At 43.3% G+C, this 15,892-nt stretch overlaps 1 protein-coding gene across 1 annotated transcript in view; it reads right to left on the bottom strand.

The window, feature by feature from the left end:
- LNX1 (ligand of numb-protein X 1) overlaps positions 1–4,104 on the bottom strand; it is a 138,084-nt gene extending 133,980 nt beyond the window's left edge. Inside the window, exon 1 of the mRNA XM_075752155.1 lies at positions 4,006–4,104. The gene's annotated coding sequence lies outside the window, so the exon portion shown is untranslated. The remainder of the gene's footprint in view (positions 1–4,005) is intronic.
- Positions 4,105–15,892: the final 11,788 nt, after the last annotated feature.

Genomic DNA, 15,892 nt, shown 5'->3' with positions numbered 1-15,892 from the left:
GCAGCTCAAACCTGAAACCGTCACACTTATTAGAGACTTGCCAAGAATATTATAGAAGCATGAACAGCAGGTCAAGGGAGGGGATCCTGCCCCTCTACTCTGCTCTTGTGAGACCCCACCTGGAGTACTGCGTCCAGCTCTGGGGGCCCCAGTACAGGAGAGACATGGAGCTGTTGGAGAGAGTCCAGAGGAGGGCCACGAAGCTGATCAGAGGGCTGGAGCACCTCTCCTGTGAGGACAGGCTGAGAGAGTTGGAGTTGTTCAGCCTGGAGAAGAGAAGGCTCCAGGGAGATCTAGTTGTGGCCTTCCAGTACCTGAAGGGGCCTACAGGAAAGATGGGGAGGGACTGTTTATCAGGGAGTGTAGTGACAGGACAAGGGGTAATGGGTTTAAGCTGAAGGAGGGTCGATTTAGATTAGATGTTAGGAAAAAATTCTTTACTGTGAGGGTGGTGAGGTACTGGAACAGGTTGCCCAGAGAAGCTGCGGATGCCCCATCCCTGGAAGCGTTTAAGGCCAGGTTGGATGGGGCTTTGGGCAACCTGGTCTAGTGGAGGGTGTCCCTGCCTATGGCTGGGGGGTTGGAACTAGATGGTCTTTAAGGTCCCTTTGAACACAAACCATTCTGTGATTCTATGATTTTCAGGTTTTGACTGAGCAATCCACCTGAAACAAATGCTGAATTCTCCCAGACGTTAACTCTAATGCTTTACTGTTTCTACATGCTGAGAACACACACATTCTACTCTGACTCAGGGCTGCAGTCATGACATATGGAAGTTCTTAACTTCCCAAGCTCTAAAGTAGATGGACATGCTTTATACTTCTGCAAAATTCCTTTAAATGACACATTTTAACATTTTTGTGTTTCTGAACAAAAAACAAAATACACAGAGCAAAAATGGGATTATTAACTGGAGTCATTAAAATGCCATGCATAATACATCTCAAAGGATAAAAAGAAACAATCTGGAATCACAACACTGACCTCACCTCATTTGTTTTGAACTTTTGTAATGTCTAGCATTGCCCAAGAATAAATCTGTAACAAAATTATTAGCAGTGGAGTTTCTCTTTTAGGTCTAATGTAATACATCAACTCTTTCAGGAAGAACAGAACCTATGTTGAAAAGTTGAGGTCAGTACAACTAGAAGTTGAATGTACATGAAAAAATCTCAAAGAATCAGGTGGCTGCTTTCCGTTAACACAGTCGATGGGGCTGTCTCAGGTGCATGGGGAGGGCAATGGGTGCCAGGAGAGCATCCCATGTCCGAGGGAAGGGGAGGACGGCAAGAGCGGCCGGGCTGCCTGCTGCCTCCCTGCCTTCCCAAGAAGGAGATCGTCGGCACTTGACCAGTGACTTGGCAGCTTTGTCAGGGAGTTTATCCCCAAGAGAAAGCTTTTCCCGGTGTTTAACCTGAATTTTCTTGGCTGAAATTGAAGTCATTAATATGTTTCCTCTCTACCGATGCCAAGGAGGACAGACTAGCCCCAGTAGTATTTATGCATCCTTTAAGCCTGCAGCCTGGTCCTGTACCACTGCCCTTAGACAACGGTAAGCTCAATTCATCCAGCCTCCCTTCATTGATCGCAGGTCTCAGAAACATGACTTCTCCCACTGCTGCCCTCTGGACTCACTCCAGTTTCTCCAGACCCTCTGGAAATACATCATCTGCTGTACTCCAGCTGAGGCACTATCCATATGGAGCAGGACGGAAAGATTACTTCACATTTCTCGCCCACTGTACGCCTGTTTATACAAGCCAGTGGGTTGTTTGCTTTTTTTGTGGCAACGCGACTCTACTTACTCACGGACAGCTTGTGACACCCTGCAACCTCCAGAGCCCGCTGCTCAGACGCACCACCTACGCAGCTGCCCCTTGTCCCATGTCTGCACGGTCAGCTAGTCCTGCCTCCACCGACTGCTGCAATGGGCAACTCTCTCCTCCTCATAATCGCACTAATGAAAGAGTCTTGGGGTACTTCTGAAAGGCTATTTAACTGCACTTCATTAAAATAATTTTTTAAAAGATGAATAATTACCAGCAGATGGCAACTCCCTGGCCTGATGCAGAGCCCATGTCACCAAGGTATCCATCTTCCCTGTCTGTTTTGTAGAGAGGGAGGAGAGTTGATCCAGAGATGGTTTTCTGGGTGGGCTGCTGCAGAGCAGAGGGACAGCTCCAGGAGAGGGAGCGGTGCAGAGGGTGGCTCAGCAGCTCTCACCTCCCCTTCTCCCCTGATCCCAGAGGGGAAATTGGGCTCAGCATGCTTGCAGCAAGACTGCCCAAGCAGAAAGACCATTTCTAGCATCACCACCTTTGCAAACAGGCTTTCCTCTGTAGTTGTCTCCACTCATCTGGAAGCAATCTAAGGCAGTGATGAAATACATGCCCTTCACACAGGGAGGTGGGAATTTAGCTTGGGGGTTCTTGCACACAAACCACCACCACCACCACCCCACCACCCCCATCCCCCCCACACACACACACTCTCAGCCGTGGGACTCACTGGGTCAGGCTCCCAGCTGACCTCAGGACCACGGTGCAGGGAGGGCAGCAGCACGGCCACCTCCACAGACTTGCCATCCTGCCCAGCCCTGCAGGGCTGAGATCCAGGGAGGAATAAGCCTCCTTTCTCCGAGCAGGGTTGCTCAAACAAGCACCACACAGGATGGGACTTTCTGTTCTGCTTTGCTACATCCTTTATCAGTTCATGGGATATGTTCGTGCAGTAAATCTAATTCAATCATGTATTTATTTATCATACACTCCAGAAGGAGCCTAGGCTATTGAATAAACATGTGGTGGCCTAAGTGGAGCTGCTTTTTCAAAATACCTCTATAGCTTTTTTTTCTATGATCTGGGCAAAAAGGCATGCTTATAAACAAATTGCAAGATCTATTTATACTATAGCTCAAGACATTTAGACAGTAGCATCTCAGGGACTTTTGATGGAGGCGGCAAACTGGGCTGGAAGTTGATCTGACAGGAAATAAAAGCTAACATTGTTTTTCTACAAACCAGCAGATAACACTAACAGGCTGGGATGAGTAAGAACATGGAATCCAGATCAAGAAGTTGGATGCAGCGATCTGTGTACTACAAAAACCTCTGTCAACTGAAAGAAATTCACATTTATAGAACAAAAATAACAGCGTATTTCAATCATACAAGAACAGAAGTGGAGCAGAGCTACCAAAATCCCCAGCAGGATCTCATGTTTAGCAAAAGAAAATTTCATGGTGAGCAACATAAAAAATAATAAAATAAAAGCCAAGACTAATAAATGACTTGAATCCATAGACATATTTTTTGGATGACTGGTCGGGTAGGTCAGCATGATCTCCACAGTTTGTTCTAGGAGAAATCTTGATTAGGTCCGTTCATACAGATCTTTATCACACATGTGAACTTCATGTTTTACCATCGCTCAAAAAGCAAAGAGCAGATGCAAGATGGAAATGAGCCAAATTAAAGATGGAAACAAATACTTTTGCAGCAGTACAGTTGTTAATGCCTCTGGAGGGGTACAACTACATTGAAATACGAAAAAATACAAGTGTAGCAATTTTTTATCCTGGTAATATAAATGTCAGATAAACAGTTCTAGCAAGTTCGTGCAACCAAGACAACTGGGGGAGGGAAAGCCCACAGCACCTGGATGACTAGTATTAGACATAATGAGAAGGAAAAAACAGCCATAAAATGTTAGCATACTGCAGCTCCCAAGCTGCCTGCGTATGCAATCCATTTACAGCCCCAAACGGCTTCGGCGGAGTCTCTGGAGGAAGCAGCGTCCAGCAGACTGCCTTGCAACACCAGCTCCAGGAAGTCATCAATCAGCCCGGGGAGAGTTACGCTGAGATTCTGCCCAGATGAGAGGTTATCAGCAAAAATAATGTTCCAGCCAAAAGAAGTGGGTGCTCAAATACTTAATCCAATCACATCCTTGTTGTGATCAGCAGGGAGACTCAACACCCTTCGCAAGCTGGATGTCTCTCACCTTCTGAAGGTCCTGCAGAGACACAGCAGTGTTGGTGGTAGTATTTCAGCACGGCAAGATGACACATCAGCAAGAAACAAGCTAGCTCTTACATGAGCTAGACAGTTTTGACTGGAAATGAAATGACTAACCCCCCCAAGTCATAAACAAAGAGAGTCACATGGGGTCAGAGGGAGGATCCTGCCCAGCACCCTGCTTCTGCCCCACAGGAAGTGTCCGGGAAGGAGCAAGAGAACAAAAGACCTACAGAGAGATGCTTTCCTGCTGCCTTCTCCGCATCACCTGTGGTTGAGAAACCTTGACCAGAGGTCGCATCCTGCTTGATAAAGAAACTACGTGCTTGAACTGTCAATTCAAAGAAATGAGGGCACTGAAAGTAACGCTGCTCTCAGTGAGGGAGTACGCATCTGGATACCAGGAAGCAAATAAAATAATAGACAGCTGAGGTGTGAAGTGAAAAGGTGTGAACCCCTTCAGTCCACCTCAAGCCCTGGGGGAGTTATAAAGCACCTAGATAATGGGGCTCCAGGCTCCTGCTGTCTGAAGTATCTGACAGCCAGGAATGCTGGCAGGAACATGAGATTTTTTATTTTCTGGCATAAGCACAGTGTCTGGATGAGGATTTCAAAGTCAAATACAGTGTCACATGACAAGGTCATTGTTTTCTTCGGCCGTGAGTGTTACACTTGCTGTAATTTCACCCATACCAAGTCCCAGTCATGGACTGCGGGGATCATATCTAACTGGCAGCAACTGCTAAGATGTTGTGGGGTTTCTATTTAGAAACAAACACCCCAAAACTGGCTAGCTGCCACCTAACAAAACTGTGGTTTGCAAAACAGCCCACTGTGGGGCTGAGGCAAGGGGAACATTTTTCCTTTTGGCTACCGGCTGACAATCTTTGGAGTACTAAAACTATACGTGGTAACCTATAGTCTGGCAAACAAAACAAGAAAAAAATGGACACTTAAAACAAAAAAAGGACTACGTCAAATTTCTATGAATTTAGAACATTTTAAAGCATAAAAAAATCCATCATCATTTCCCATTGCCCAAATCTTTATAAAAGAGGTATTTCTCATATACTCATATCCTTCGGGAATGTTGCCATAATGTGGAATGGTATTTTTCGTATATTCTTACTATAGGTTTAGTTACTAAACAAAGGGCCACCTATTAAGTTTTCATATGGAAAAAACATGTAGGTCCTCTAGTGATGAAGGCTGCTTTTCACTTCCATAATCTGAAAGATGAGTAATAATTTATTTTTTTTTTACAGTAGTAGCTTATCCTAGCCATTTTTGCAGGTCCCAGCAAATTGATAAAGATATTGTACATTGTCTTTTATACCTCTACAATCATGTAAGAACTATGCATATTCTGGCCATGATGGATAAGAAGACTAAATGAACAAATTTGTTGGAAGCTTGTCTTCAGAGGATGAATACAGGTGCTGCACATCTGGTTGTGCACCTAGTGGTAAACATTTGAAAGTGGTCAGGAAAATAAAGGAAGAGGAGGTCTTAAACAGGAAGGGAAAGTACAGAGGGGGTCAGCAAGGGGTTAGCAAGGAAATCTGCTAGCAAGGTGAAAATTAAAACACCCAAAAGAATCCGCACTAAGAAATGAAAATTCAACAAACTTATTTCACTGAAAGCAAGTTAGAAGCTATTGCTGCCCTGGGAAGCAGGACGCTCAGTGGCTTCAAGTCACAGTGTCTCATTAGATATGTTTTCCTTGTTTTTACCTCTCCTTTGGTGTTCTCACCACTTCTCCTACTTGTACTATGATGTATGATATGGTCTGCAACGCCGTTGACCAGCTGTTTTGGGCCAATTTCCTTACAAGCTGATTTCAGATCAGTTGCAGATGGCTAGTTTTTTGTGCCAATGATGCTGAACATTTGAAATGGTTTTATCATCCAGACGATTGCTTTGTTTCTGTGGAAGGAAAAATCCCATCTACTTCTACTGCATTTCATCAGAAAGCAGGAATGCATTAGAATATTTTTGTCAATATAGACAGTGTAAAGTTATATATCTATGAAAATTTCAATATACTACAGCATTTCTAAGCCATTTATGGAGGGTGACAATTTTGCAAAAATATTAATGTTAACTGTAATGTATGAACCCAGAGAGAGATCATAAAATAATCTCTCTACTCTGTTGTAATAACAGTTTGATAAAATATATGTTTTTTTCTGACTGCTAATCAGCTGTTTTTAATGCTAAGTGATTACCCAGCTGATTCTTACACCACCACTCATAGCAAGGCTGGAATGTGCTCTTTTTTCTCTTTTTAGATCTGAGCTGCAAATTGCATGCTTTGTACAAGAAGCCTGTTCCCAGAAAAATGCTTTCCAAATACAGGTTTTATTTAAAGGTTCTTTTAGTGCTTGGAGTTGTCTTTCTCCTTATCTGTTGCCTGTTTTCATTTTGTGGAGTTTCACTGAACCCCACAGAGATGATTCTTTTGTGCGTTTGGTACCTCAGTTGCCCAACACAAATCTCTTCAGAGTTATCGGGTTTGAGACTAAATTTTAATAGAAATACTAGGGAAACCGTGCCCATCTCAGGAAGATTATTTGACTATACAGCACAAAAAAAGTCACTTTTTTTTTTTTTTTTTGTGAGAAGGATAGTCCTACTCTAATCACATAGCACAGATTTGTCTTTAGCCAGAACACTATTTCTTAAAATGAGTCATCCATGAAAACAGATAGGTTTAAATTACAGAAAAATGCTTTGCAAACTAACCAGTGTTCCAAAACCAGAAATAGCTCAGAAGACCTGGAGAGACTCCAGTTCCACAGCATTCATCCATTCCCCCAGTCACCAGCCCTTCAGTCTTCCTGTCATCCTCCCTCCTTTTGGGAGATTGTTAAGTTTTGGTTCATACAAGACTGAAAATCTGTCCAGAAATGGATGTGTTAATAGGGAGTAAGAAACAAGTCATTCTTTCTGCTTTTTTTATTTCCAATAGGAGAGTCATATTGTAGAGGCTGTACTCAGCTTTGTCTTGTGGTCTCTACCATGACTTTTGTTACATACACAAACTTGGGACAGTATATTTAAGTAACAGATAACCACAGAGCATCTCATCCAATGCATTCCCTTGCCTGTTCATGGAAAGAGTTGACTGCAGCATAGCACAGTGTTTCTGTCTGTGGTTTTGATGAGCTGAATCCAAACCCAACCATTTTCTGTTCCATCTGGGGCCATAAAAGTCAGAGCCCGTCCTGGAAGTACAGGCATTTTAGATCAAGAAGAAAACTCCTTCAGCAATTGCAGAAGATCCTGGATTATTCTGCAGCACGTAAGGCTTAGACCGTGCATTTTACAAAACCTTTCCTGTCGTGACACACTGCAACTCGGCTTCATCTATTTCAAGCATGAATTTCTTTCTGCCTCTTGCTTGCAGAGGTCTGCTCAGGGACAGAAGCTAAAGCAGAGCTAAATTCCCAACCCCTGTCTCCTCACCAGCCAGTGCAGCCAACCAGGGCCGCAGGAGACTGCTCATCCCAGCCACCACCCAGGTCCAATGCTACGTTGCAGCTTGCATATAATTGTTTGGAGAAGCAGTATTCATAAAAGAGGGTAGCCTCGTGGCATCAAAAATATTTGCAGGAAAATCTTTGTGATGTATGTACTTCTTTGCAGAACTGTGAACCCTGAATCACAATACTTATCATGAGTCAACGTCAACACACGCTGCTGATGGCCTGAAGATTGTGCCAAGGAGGGCACTACGCTGTGTGTGTCCTGATCTACCTTTCCCTGAAAAGCTTCTGCTGGCCACCATTTCCCTAGTCCTCTCCTTGCAGACAGGTCTCAGCCCAACCGTAACTGAAGCAAAGTGTGCTCATGGGAAGGGAAAGGCAGAAAACATGGGGAAAACTATTTGGATGACAATAAAAAGCGGGTCAGATGGTGACTTCCCTGCCAGGAGGATTCCTGACTTCCCTCCTGACTTCCTGGCCCAGAAGGAAGCTCTGCGGTGCAGTGGGGGCTGGCAGGAGTGTCTGGGATCTGACCCTCTGAGGCTTTTCTTCCCTTCCTTTCCTAATACTGTTAAAGTAGATCTTAGCTCAACAGCTTCTCTCCTTCCTATGTTTGGCAGCAAGGTTCAGAGCAGAGACCAGCAGCAGCCCTGAGGAGCCCTTTGTCATGGTCTATTACAAAGGATTGCTCGTCTGCAAATAAGCGCAGAGAGGCACACAACACTTCCAAACGTCACCTTTTACAGATGGAGTATCTACGTATCTTGCAGACACCCTCATAGGTGTCTAGCATTTCAAAATGCTGGGAGTGTCTGGTCTTGGCATCAATTTTTTTTGTGGGGATGTTGGAGAAGGATGTAAATACTAACAATATGAAATATACAGGCAGCTTTGGGTGGAGATTTTTAACATCTTCAAGATTAACCTGATTAATGTTTTTCAAATATTTTAATGAACCAAGTACACATTAAAAACAGTTTATTTTGTCCATCTTTCTTTGTTCAACTCAAAAAACTCCCACCAAAACTGCAGTATTTTATTTCAACAGAATTAGAGGACATATGGGAAGGAAAATCTGTAACCATTTTAATGTCAAATGAAGTGCATTAACTCTTGGACATCTGTACTTGCGTTTCCTCTCTCCAAACACAGTTTGTTAACACCTAAACAAATTCACAATATTTCCCTATGCTACTGAATGAATTCACTGTTTGCATCTCCCACCTCTTCTTCCTCTCTCCCTTCCTCCTTTCCTCTCCCCCTCTCCGAAAAGGTTTGACCAAACAATTGCACCCAGCTCCATCACTGTCAGCTTTTCCAGGCATTTGGCTGCCTATATGTAATAGCTGAGGATGGGCCCCCAACTTTGAAATCAGACAGCCTGTATACCAATACTTGCAGTTTCCAATGGGAAACATCTTAATTCTGTTCTTCTTTCCCATTATTCTTCTTCCTTTCTTCTTTCAGTGCTCTCACGCTCATGGTTGAGGGAGGTATAAACAGAGTCTCACCATGCCACAAAATACATAGCAGCACTTTGGGAAGTTTGACAAACTGGAATACGTGTTTAGATTTCCTGACTCAGAGACAATGCAGAAAAGAGGGTTCTGGCAAGCTTCCTGGAGATGGGATGCAATTGCTTTGCTCTGCGATATACAGTAGGGGTTACAGGGACTTTGAACATTTACAGAGCACCAGTTCAAGAAGAACAAATCATTTTTTAATCTTTGTGTTGTAATTAAATGCAACTTAGTGGAGTTGCTGCATATGAGAAAGCTGACTGGAAAGAAATCAGATTGCAGTGAACTAAAAAGAAATTATAACATGACACTGCACAGCATGTAAATATGGCACAGCTCCTCTCAAAGTGCCTCTCAAATTTTCTTGCCTCTTCCTCCTCTGACTTCTTTACGAAAGATGTTCCCCTTCATCATTCTCTCTTCTGTGTGACAATTCATTTCCTGTGCACATGGAATTTGGGACAATTCACAAAATTTCACCACATCCACCAATTCTGGGGCAAATGGACTGGAATTCCCAGATGATATTAGTGCACATCGCTATAAAAAAAAGATCGGATCTAACTTCACAGCCATACAAATAACCTGGTTTGTATATTCTATTTTAGCAGCAACCACCTAAATATATTGGAACCTTTCCTGGCTTATTGTAGTCTTTTGTCCCTAGCTTGCCCTCTCTACAGTGTACTGTCTTTTGAGCATCCATGGCTTCCCCACCCCACAGCTCCTTCTGATCTCCCTCTCCTCCATCACTGAACTGCTTTCTCTTCCCCTTCAGTGCCCATGAAGCCCTCATCAGGCAGATCCTGTCATCTCCAGATCTCCTCTGGGTCCGCTCCTTGCATTCCCCCATGTTTCTGTCCCCAAAGCAAATGAGACAGAGGCAGGTGGAAACTATGCTAAGACATTCCAAATTCTTCCAATTTTTTTCAACTAGATTTTTCATTTCAAAATTTAGACCATGGTTTATAAGGTGAGTTTGCACTTGTCGATAACATCATTATTTATAACGCACTGTAACTCCAGTGAATAGCTTTAGTCTTCATCAATTTGCAGTTTTATTATTGTGATTCAACAGACCCAGATTTTTAAAACCAGGAAGCTAATGTTTTCTGAAAGGCTGAACAACTAGTACAAGAGGTCAAGCACACTGAAACTGATCTCTCAAATGCAAAGAAGCTCTTGTGTAAAAGCAATGGTTTCTTTGAGGGGAAAAAAAAAAGCATATCACAGAAACCTTAAATGAAGATGGGAAAACACTTCATCATAGACATATTTTTGTCTCATAGCACTTATCAGTAGTTTCTACAGAAGTCTCAAAGCACAAGGCATGCTCCTGCCCCTAAGGCACTTTGCTCCTCCTTGCTCTGTGTGGATTGCCTAGAGTCCAGAGCAGGCAACTTGCCCTTGAAATGTTAGTATAATACTAATTATAATCATAATCATATAAAAATATTCTAGTTGATCTTTTCTGGGTCACAGCCAGAAAAAAACCAACCATAAACTGTTTAGAGAATATGGCAGGGTTGTTCTTCTCTTCCATGTACAATCGCATGTATTTCCCTTAGGAGACATGACAGATAAAAATCATTGGTAGTGGATAAAATCTTAAGAAAATGCAAACTTTTTTCACGCACATCTCATCTCAGCTAAATAAAAGAGAGCTTCAGAACAAAGCTCCACCATACTGCTGTGGTGCTAGGGGGTTTTATTATTTAAAGGCAATTTCTCTCAGCATAGGAAACCTTCAAGGGAATAATAAGGCAATTCAAATGGATGTAAGAAGAAAGCCAGGACATACAGAACATGAGACAGCTTATTGCATTATTCTGAAATGATCTGTTCAAAAATGCATGTTTTAACTCACATCACAGGCATTTTGAGTGATCTTGCTGTATTCTACTAGATCATGTTATCTGTATGAATCTAGGTAGACAAACATTTTAATTCACAAAATCACAGCATTGATTAGGATCGTGAAGGATGTGCAAATAAAATTCACAGAGAAAAATCAAGCTCTTCCCAAAAGAACAACAAAAAAAAAGAGAGGACCTTTAGGGAAAAGGTTTTAGGAAGCAGTAAATACCTCTGAGAGAGGCAAGGTTATCTGGGATTTATAAATTTTTCCAAATATTTATGCCAGGTGCTAAAAAGCAGCATTGCCCTTGCTTAAAACTATTTGGACAAGCAGGCTTACTGCTTTCCTCTCTGTGTAAACAGTATAGCAGCATTCTAAACAGATTAATGGTGGTATCTGTTCAAGTCAAATATTTATGTAAGCTATATGAGTGGAAAAGGTAGTCTAAGGAGAATATTTTAACCACAAATTCTAAAAGGTACTGAAGTATCCTGCCTGCATGCAAACATCCCACCTTGACCAAATCATGTTGTTTAAAATGAAAAGGTTTGAAGAACTAATCCATTATTTCTAGTGACCTAAGAAAGATTTTCTCTCCCTCTCAGAGCTGTCAGAGATATTTATACTTGTGCTAACCACCACAGCAGAGAGGTACCAGTACAAAAGCAAAACCAGAGTTCAACAGCCATGTGCTACACTGGGAAGGGGTCACAGATTCTCTTTGGTCCTACCGTGGGTTTATTCTACAATTATGAATGAATAACTAATGCTCAAATTGTCTCATCTGCATCCAGGTGGAAGGGAAAGCAGAAGAGGAGAGATGAGTGACCCTGCTGCTGCGTCGTGTCGCAGGGCAGCAGAGCCCCTGGACCGGGCAGAGCTGCTCAGGCACAAGCTGCTCCCGTGGGCAGCTGTCGCTGCTGTTATTTGCACACCGAATGCCTCAGCCTACTGTCAGTCTGTAACAGAGGACAGTATGGAATAGCTCTTCTAGTCCTCAAATTCTGTTGGAGAAACTCAAATTTTATGGTGCTGTTCTGGGTCAGGCAAAATTGACAGACACTAAACCAAGTTGAAATTAAGACGACTGAAAAAGCTGAGGTGATGTTTGTGTCTCTCTCGTACCCATGATCAGTGGAATCAAAGAACACTTTAGACATGCCCTTGCATGTGAATCAACATCTCTTATCCATTTCTGTCCTAATTTTTTGAAATTTTTAATTCAAGTAAGAGTTCATTTCAAAAAATAAACAGCTACGAAATTAGAGCAGCACATCACAGAGGCTGAACTATTTTATAGCTAAAACCTGACGGGTCATATTTCACCATGACGTTTTCAACATCTGCAGATTTCTCTTGTTTTGTGGAAGACAGAAGTAAATGTCTTGTAGAACAGGCACCAGAGAGGAGCAGCCAAGATATTTAGGTGGCACAGCTGTACTGCCTCAAGAGCTGGACACAAAGTTTTCTTCGAGAGCGAGTGAATTGAGGAAGCCTTACACAGCTACATGCATTCACCCATGTTAAACCAGGCATTTGTCTTCTCCTGCTCTGGAAGCCAAACATCAGTGGTTAACTGAGCTGGATCACAGACAGGTTAGTGGGAGCAGTCAACGCAAGGAAAAAACCTGTTCCCCGAAAGCCAGGTCTCCGAACACCAGCACCACGGGCTCTGGGAAGGTTACAGGCCCAGCAAACCCATCACTTCCAGGAATCACTTGTTCACACACCACAGAGAGCCAGGTTGCAGCCCTGGACCTGGGTGTTCTGGGGACCTTGAGCAGGGACTGAGAGGGCAGGAGGTGCAGAGGCACCGCAGGGTGCACTGGCAGTGGGGAAGGGGTATGCTTGGAGGCAGGCACCTCCAGCAAATGTAAGTGGGAGGCTTGTTAATTTGATGGCTGGTGTTTTTTCTGCTTGGCTCAGTAAGGGCAGTTTGTGCCGCCCGTGCACTCTGCGGGAGGTGATGCACCCAGTGTGCAGCTCCACCAGGCCAAATTCTCCTCTCCAGCCTAAACATGTGGTCTGAATTTGTCTCTATGTTGAACTGGAGCTCCAAACCATGACAGCATAGACCTATTAATAAAGGGGGGTAAAGGAAGAGAAATCTGCCACATATGAGTGCTGCAAACAAACAAAAAGCCTTTGGCAAAGGAGCAGCCGTTTGTCAGGGCAGTGTATGTTTTTTCCCAATAATTTTATGCAGAGGTGTGCAAGCAGGTGATAAAGGCTTTTGAGAGAGGCACCAGCTTACTGAGGATGCAGGAGCATCTCCACTTGCTGTGGGTGACTGTCCTGGGAGGCACGGGGGTGGGAGCTGGTCCTGCACCCGCAGCCAGCGGGGTGAGAGGGAAGGAGCAGACAGGCCCCGGTGCAGACATGGGAGCATTGGGTGCTCCCAAGGGATGAGGCTGTGAGCTTCAACACTGCCCCAGACAGGAGCCCAGACTCTCTCAGCACAAGTGTTTCCCAGCAAGGGGCAGCCAGCACATCGCTTCCCAGGTACCTTTCCCAAATGGTGGCACATCCTTATCAAGAACCATAGGCTTCTGCACAGCTGGCTCAGGTTCATACATGCTGGCCAGATGGTTTTGCTCCCCTGCCTCACACCCTGTCCCCCTTTGCAGAGGGAGACAGGTACAAGGGGGTCTGTCCACACTTAAGTTTGGCACGGGGTCCCCAACACAGCACCTCCTGCCATCGCCAGTATGGAAAGCCCTGTGTGATCAGCAGCTCACCTTGCTGAACTCCTCCTGACTTCTTTTTGCAGCACAGGCTCCAGTGAAGAAGCCTTGTATAGGACTTCACTGCGTAAGGCAAACATTAACCTGGTTTTCCAGCTGTTTTTCAGCATTCCCAGCTGAGCTTTTTTGCAGGAAATGTGCACCTTGGAGTACAGCCATCTGCATCGGCTGTAATCCCAGTGGCCTTCCTGCCTCGCTGGGGCTGGGGATAGGAGCTGTGGTGCCTGGCACAGGAACTGTCCTGTCCTGTCCCAGCCCCAGAAACGCAGAAAGTTAAAAAGAAAACACAAAACAACCCAAAACACACTACTGCAATCCACTGTTGCTCAGCAGTGCTGCGTGTCTGATCGCTGCTCTTCACGTGAAGTTCGGAAAAGCTTTGTTTCAGCCTGCACGGAGTCCTTCCATCTGAGCCTCAGCCTGTACGAAATGCTCTGAGTAAAAAAAAAAAAAAAACAAACAACCCCCAAACCCCCAAATGGTCAAAAATTAACATTTGAATGATTACAGACTGGCGCTATAAATCCTGAGCTCAATTCTGAGCGATAAATGGGTTTGTATGAAATAGTCCACCTTCAGAGGCTTGAGTGCTGAATTTCAGCTATCTTATTCAAGTACAGAGGTGGTGCTCTAAGCAGCAATGACAATTCCTGGAAATGTCATTGCCAAATAAAAAATACTGAGGATGAGTGGGACTAGATTAGAGTCTATTTTAGAAGATCAGGAAATGGAAATGGTGTTTTCACTTAGATTTAGATGTCTGGGTTTTAGGAGAGTCTCCTCAACAAGCAGTACCTCCACTGAGTTTGCTTTGCAAGTGAGGCGATCGCTCTGTCAGAGGATGATGACTGCTGGCAGTCACAGCCCCGGCTCTCATACCACAAACATCGTCTTTTGGAGGTTTGTATTCACAACTGCTCTTCCAGTCACATTTCTCCAAAACGCTGGGTTAACATTTTGGGAACGCTTCCAGAGCAAAAGCCAGGATCTTGGTCTTAGATGCTGATACCTGTTCTTCTTCTTCCAGGACTTAGTGGACTGGCAATTCAGACCGTATCATCTAATTGCTCAGACAAATTGAATCATACAAAATCTGGTCTGACTCAGGAGAGGAGACTTCACATTCTTGTGCACAGGCACACAGGAAAGAAACCCACATTTTTAAATGATTAACCAAAAATACAGTAATTTCTGAAAAAGGCTGAAAACATGGCTCTGTCCTTATGCTGGTCAAACCAGAAGTGTCAGATGTGCTATAGACCACATTAACAATGGATTAGTACAAACCTATCAAACACATTATCGTCTGTTCTAGCTTATCAACGCCGATACTTAACTTGCAGAATGTTGAGGGAAAGCAATATTTTCTGTCTCAACTAAAAATAAGAATAATAGCTCAACTGCACACAGGAAGTATGAAACTGTCTTCAAAACAGGAAGGAGAGGATGCTTTCTGGATGAACAACACATCTAGATGCATGTTATTTTCTAGTTCAAGTGGATTCCTTTCCAGATGAACATCTTTTTTTGCACCACTGCTTATGTAGGTGGGATAAATTGAGTGTTTATCAGTAGTTAGACTTTAGTTTATGTCATTAATAAATATTTATAATAAAAAGTTCAGAGAACTCTGATATTTTAGATATAGCTCATGAATATGAAGCACTGCATAGAAAAATAAAGTCACCTAAATCTAGTTGTATATTCTGGTAACTTTTTTTTCTAACATCTTGCTGTTGTACAGTAATATCATAACATAAGAGGGGGAAAAAAAAGTACATACTTTGGGGTGGTGGTGGGGAGAGTCTAAAACAAGGATTTTGAGACTGAAACAATTTTAAGGGAAGTTACAGGAAACCCAGTTAAATGGATGCCAAAAATTTTCCAGTGAGTCAAGCCAAATTCTATGTAACCCAATCTAAGGAACATCAGAGAAACACTCAGAGCCTTGCTATGATTATCTGTGTCTGTGCCTCCACACACAGTTCAATTTTCAGTGCAGTGTGACTTAGCAGGATGTTCATAAATAGATCCCTATCCTTCCATTTAAGTCACATTAAAGCTGAATTAAGCATCCTATTGTAGGGCCATACCATATGCTCTAGATAACAGGGTGAAGTATTGATTAAATAGGAACTGCAATTATTCACAAACTCAGAAATATCTGAATAATTCTTACCCTCTAGCAGATCATATGCTACAGTTGAGCTGGCAATGGCCTTTGGCAAGATACTGTTTAACGTGATGATTTTTTTATACTCTA

The sequence above is a fragment of the Balearica regulorum genome, chromosome 4 (genome assembly GCF_011004875.1).
Source record: "Balearica regulorum gibbericeps isolate bBalReg1 chromosome 4, bBalReg1.pri, whole genome shotgun sequence".
Taxonomy (NCBI): domain Eukaryota; kingdom Metazoa; phylum Chordata; class Aves; order Gruiformes; family Gruidae; genus Balearica; species Balearica regulorum.
The sequence above is the reverse complement of the archived record's forward strand: the minus strand, read 5'-3'. Positions and strand labels throughout refer to the sequence as shown.